Below are 6,753 nucleotides of genomic sequence, written 5' to 3'. Positions count from 1 at the left end.
GTGAAATGAGCTTTCCAAAAAGGTATAGCATGATCCGATGCGACGAATAAAACTAGAACTACGCGCTCTCAGCGCCAATTAGCGAAAATACCGCAAGACTTTTTTGACAAACTGTTATTATCCCTATCAAACTTTCTTACCACATACAAAACTCACGTACAAACATACTTCTAAACCTTAGTGTGTACAACCGTACCGCCCGCGCATTCAATGCACTTACATGATAAATGTCAACGTTAGCTCTTGCCAGTGCAACAAAATTCTAACACTCGTTGCTACTACTCCGCAAGCATTCGCCAACATAATAATGCATCCTGTTGCTTTCTATGTACTCCATGGCCGACTGTGAACGCAGAAAAAACACGCAAAGGCAATTAAAATTATTTAATTGACATGAGTGCACCAACAACACCAACAACCACAAGGCGTGCAAAAATAATGACAAAAAAATTTAAAATAAAAGAAATGGCATTTAGGAAGTTACGGACTAAGTGGAGCCGGATTTAAGCTAAGATTATATCGATGCATGCAAGTGGCTGTTAAGTGAAGAAGCGACACCGCTCTGCTGAGCCGTACAGAAGGGTGGTGTTGTGGGTTGCAACATTTCATTTATTTTTCTTTTAGCTTTTTTTTTTTAAGAGACGCCGAGGCTTCTAAATACTGCTACACACTAACCGAACTCAAAACAAAAGTTTAACAAATTCTCAAATTAGAAAGCACAAGAAGAATACATTTGTACTCCCTTGAGACATTTCTAAGCTCAAAAGTAGTAATTTGTAATCAAACCCCCACAGTTCCGTTCTTCTTTCATCGAAAGATTCTTTCTTTGCAGCACAACACGCAAACGCTCTCTGCTACATCCACACTGCCAAATGCTTTATACCCATTTGCATTAGGCATTTTAGTTTATTGATTCAAATTATCGGTTTTGTGGTCATTTAGGAAACCATTACTGCAATTACATGCACCTCACTTAGGCACCAATTCGCATTTAATGGCTTCTCTTGCTTTATTCTTGCGAGATAATCAGTATGTTGTTTTGTATTATTGCCCAACAGCGGTTGACTGCAGTGACTTTAGCGCTAAGCTATAATTTAGTCAGATACTCACTAGTCAAACTCACAATTATATGCCTTTCTATGGTGGAATCTGCAATCAAAAGCTTCACTTATAGAATGACTGCTAAAATTCCGTAAACAAAAAACATTTATACAAATACTTATTCTAGTGCTGAGAGTTTAGTATGAGTGCACACCCATAAAAAATTGTGTATATAAAAGAAGCCATTGTGGGTGAATGTAGATGTAAAAAAGGAATTTTTTTCAGAATAATTATTTTAGCAACTAAAATGGACCAAAATTAGATGAATTTCGGTTGCAGTGAAGCTAATTTAAATTTAATTCTGAGGACAAATGGATTACTAGATCTCTTGTGGTCAATCTTAGGACAAAAGGCTTTTGCGACAGCTCATAAACCGATGATGTCCCAGTGCTGGCCAAACTTCCGAAAAACCTAGCTATCTAGTAGTAGAACGCAAGAAGATACGGGTGCACCGACCCGCTCCTATTCAACTGATAGCAGTTCTAGGAAGCCTTTTCTTGGTAGCTCATCAACTTTACATTTTCCTGCGATTCCGCTGTGGCCTGGCACCCACACCAGTCTTATCACAAAGACACTAGATGCCATTGATAGCGAGGTTACGCACCCTTTTATATGCTCTGAACGCACTGTTAATGAGTTCAAGGCTAGTATCCCAACTCTGCTATCTGAGTGTATGGTCACTCCTCTGAACTCCGGCGCACTAAATCTACTTCTACCTTAATGGCTGCTGCCTCGGCCTTGAAGGTATTGCAATGGTCAGAAAGTCTAAGGCTGGAGTTGATAGAAAGCTCCTAACAGCAAAGCCTTCCACCAACCTTCCCTCCATGCTTTCACCCACTCGTTAAGATGCTCACTGCCCTTCTCCTTCTACGGCTTCTTCCCACCCACAATTCCTTCGCCGGTATATGAGTAAAAAATGAGCCGGAAGAGTTCGGTTTGGCAGCTCCATGATCCAAGTGATCCGCAATCACCCCGCAGTCACGATGATCAAGTTTTTTAAGCAGGACGCCTAAATATTGTTTGCTAGTCCAAATGTTTGCGCAAATTCAACACACTTCCTCATTTCGCACTAAATATGCAACTCTTAATGTTCAAATAAATTTGTTCAGCATAAAATACGGCAGCACCTTTTATCTTACAGCACTGACACCTGTCTAACTCTATATTCACAGCTGGTGACCACGCATTCGCGCTTGCCATCTGTTAAGACAGCCCGGGCATGTTGATACAAATACTCCCAGTATATAAAACACATTTGCATTTTACAGTACAGTACAGTAGACGCAACCGAGATCACAACAAAAATTTCGATTATAAAAGGACAACAAACATAACAGCAACAATGAAATTAACATCAGACGCAAGAGAGCAATAAAACGCAGCCAACCAAGCGACAGCTCGTACGTGAAAGTCCAACAGAAACCACACACAATCTCGGGAACCAAAACATCGCTGCTGGCAATTTGTAATAGCAACATATTTTACACTTAAAATGTCAAATTATATACGCCTAGGACATGGAGGAAAACGTGTAAAAGCGATGGCGCTCAATAGCGAACACGACAATGACACGGGTGGCTGGACATCAGTATGCATATACACTAAATGGTAAATAGGTGTATGTATGTGCGTGTGTGAACGTCGCTTATCACCACAGACAGCTTAGCGTCATAAACAAAATATGCAAATGCATTGTCACTACCATCGTTTGCAGACAATGTATTCTCGCGATAAGCACACTCACACACGCATAATAAGTTAGACTAAAATACCAGGAGACAAGGCTGAATATCTGACGGTGGTTGGTGTAAGCCAGGGGGGACTTTGGTTAACTTACATATATTCTTATAAGCGATGAAGATATAGACATAGAATTAGAATTACCATTAACATTACTATTACAAATATAATTCCAATTACAAATTTCAAATTACAAATTACCAACTTAGTAATGAAAAATTACAATTACAAATTACAATTACAATTACAATTACAAAATTACAAATTACAATTACAAATTACAAATTGCAAATTACAAATTACAAATTACAAATTACAAATTACAAATTACAAATTACAAATTACAAATTACAAATTACAAATTACAATTACAAATTACGAATTTCAAATTACAAATTACAATTTTCAAATTACAAATTGCAAATTACAATTGCAAATTACAAATTATAAATTTCAATTACAAATTACAAATTTCAAATTACAAATTACAAATTACAAGTTAAAAATTACAAATTACAAATTACAAATTACAAATTACAAATTACAAATTACAAACTACAAATTACAAATTACAAATTACAAATTACAAATCACAAATTACAAATCACAAATTTCATTACAAATTACAAATTACAAATATCAAATTACAAATTACAAATTCCAAATTTCAAATTACAAATTACAAATTACAAATTACAAATTACAAATTCCAAATTACAAATTACAAATTACAAATTACAAATTACAAATTACAAATTACAAATTACAAATTACAAATTACAAATTTCAAATTACAAATTACAAATTACAAATTACAAATTACAAATTATAAATTACAAATTGCAAATTACAAATTACAAATTACAAATTACAAATTNTACAAATTATAAATTACAAATTACAATTTTCAAATTACAAATTACAATTACAAATTACAAATTACAAGTTACAAATTACAAATTACAAATTACAAATTACAAATTACAAATTACAAATTACAAATTACAAATTACAAACTACAAATTACAAATTACAAATTACCAATTACAAATTACAAATTACATATTACAATTACAAATTACAAATTATAAATTACAAATTACAATTTTCAAATTACAAATTACAATTACAAATTACAAATTACGAATTTCAAATTACAAATTACAATTTTCAAATTACAAATTACAAATTACAATTGCAAATTACAAATTATAAATTACAATTACAAATTACAAATTACAGTTGCATTGTAGTGGAAATACTAGTCTAGACTAGACTAGAAATCTGATGTGCAATAACTCTGCGCACCTTCAGTTCGTTCTTAAATCTATCTTTTAATGATTGCGAACACCTGAAACAACAGAAAGACCAGTAAACCAACAAAAACAGCTCTTGAGTGTCATTGAATTGTTAGACACGCATTGCTAATAAATATGTGCGTATGTCATGTTGTATATTTGTGTGTATAAATTCGAAATCTTTGCTCACCAACTGCAAAGAACCGTAAACTGTGCAGTAACAAATAGCCAAGTCATAACAGGAAATTTGAACAAGTCAGCAGCGTATTCGTGGCAGGTGTGGCTTACGACGGCACTTGCGGCGACCAACTCCAACAGTAGGAACCATTTGGCAGTTACTCGGGCAACGCATTAACTGTTCTAAGCCAAAAAACGAAAACATTAAAGGCAATAGTGTTAAGCTGTGCTTTCTAGTATTTTTCTAGTGCTTGCAGTGGCTTTAATTAGCAGAGTTCTAAAGCCTTTGCTGGCTTACCTTTAGTGTTGTCGTAAAGTTGCAAATATATGACCCAACTTTCACATGAATTCTGGATGTCTGCATTGCCGCCTTAAGCACGCTTCCTGCAAGTGCGACTAGTATTTAAGTTTATACTGCAGATTTTCATACTTTCGACGACTATCTTCCGAGATGACTTAATTTACAAAGTTGCCTCTTTTGTCATACAACTAATATAAAATTGAAAAACGGTCCATTTAAACTTTATATTTCCAATGATTTTAAAATGGAGATTTTATGTATTTTAAGCTTCATGTGGAAGATGCACCTCACTCTGATCGACCTATCGTAGAAAAAGTCGATGAAATTGTGGAAAAGATTGACCAGGATCATCACATAAGCAACCGTGACATCGTTAAGGAACTTAACATTCATCATCAAACGGTTTTGAACCATTCAAAAAGGGCTGGCTACCACATGAATTATTTGCGATTTTTTGCTGAAACGAAATGAAATTGAATCCTTTCTGAAGCGAATGGTAACAGGAGACGAAGGGTGTATCAAATACAACAATAATGTGCTAAACAAAATCATGATCCAAGCGTGGTGAAGCTCAGCAAATGATCGCGAAGCCAGGACTGAAGCTTCGAAAAGTTATGCTGAGTATTTGGTGGGATTGGAAAGAAATCATCCACTATGAGCTGTTCCAGCCTGGTCGAACGATTGTTTCTACATTTTACCGTCAAAAACTGATGAGATTGAAGCAAGCAAACGAATCCATCAGGACAACGCTAGACCACACACATCTTTAATGACTCGGAAAAAACTGGGAGAGCTTGGCTGGAAGTTTTGATGCATCCACCATATAGCCCTGATCGTGCACCATCGGGCCTTCATTTTTTTCGGCTAATGCAGAACTCTCTTTATGAAGTAAAGTTGGCTTCAAGATAAGCCTGCGGAAATTACTTGTCACATTTTTTCGCCTAGAAACCAAAAAATTTTTAGACTGATTGAATAATGTCTTTAGCGGAAAAATAGCAAAAAATGGTCGACCAAAATTGTCAATATTTGGTTCATTAAAGTTCATTATAAATATAAAAAATAAGTTGATGTTCGATAGGAAATACGAAAAGAATTTTTCGACTACACAATATTTTAAGTCCTTGGAACCTTTGAAATTTAATACCAATATAACTAATATTATATAAATTAAAGACCATATCAAAAATTAAAGTGGCAACACCGTTTCACTAAAAAATTATTTTCCAACTGTAAACGAATTATATTTTTGGAACCTCAATAAATTTGTATTTTCTACAATTGTTAATTATTATACACCAACTGCTGTTTTAAAACAGCTGGCAACTTGTTGTTTTAGTTTTGGGGTGAGCTTTCCATACTTATTTCTGCATAAATTTTGATACAACTTTTATGTTATTTGTAAAATTAAATTAAAAACAAGTAGCAACTCTATAAAAAATTGTTTCTTAAAACCCTACCGGTTACTGCTTACAATGCATTATTAATTCTATACAGAAGTAATATATATAACTTAGAGGTCCTGTTTCTTGTAATATAAACATACTCATATGGGCACCCCGCCTCCAAAACCCGTTTAAGCTACCCATATCAAAGCAAAAAATAAATCATTGACAGCTGTCCCGAATACTATTATTAATAGCTTTTATTAGCGAAATACAGACCTTCAAAAATACATATATATGTAAGACCGCCAAACAAAGGTTGGCCGTGATATGCTGCTAACACAAAAGACTTAAGCCACAAACTCGTTCGCCCATATCTATTATTAAGTACGAGACACACAAAGCTGGCTTATGCATTTGCATTTTATATTGTCTTTTTTTACAATGAAGCGATTTCCGATCACTTTTTCCGCTTTTGTGTGTTATCTTGTGAATATCAAATCTTTCTGCTATTTTGCACACAATTCAAAGACGTAAAAGGCGCACACCACATTGGCATGTGGACAATGGACATGTGGGGAACACAATGGACAGCCGACGGCCTGCCAAACCGCATGTGCATCCAATGCGTAACGCATAATAAAATCGGATAAATGTGTATATATGTGTGTGTGCTGTTTTTCACTTTTTATTATTTTATGCACAGCTTTTCTCTCGCCATAAAAAGCACGCACTTGCACTGTTGGCGTCGATA

The sequence above is a fragment of the Bactrocera latifrons genome, unplaced genomic scaffold (assembly GCF_001853355.1).
Source record: "Bactrocera latifrons isolate USDA-ARS-PBARC rearing strain unplaced genomic scaffold, ASM185335v1 scaffold_29, whole genome shotgun sequence".
Taxonomy (NCBI): domain Eukaryota; kingdom Metazoa; phylum Arthropoda; class Insecta; order Diptera; family Tephritidae; genus Bactrocera; species Bactrocera latifrons.
Note: the sequence above shows the minus strand (reverse complement) of the source record.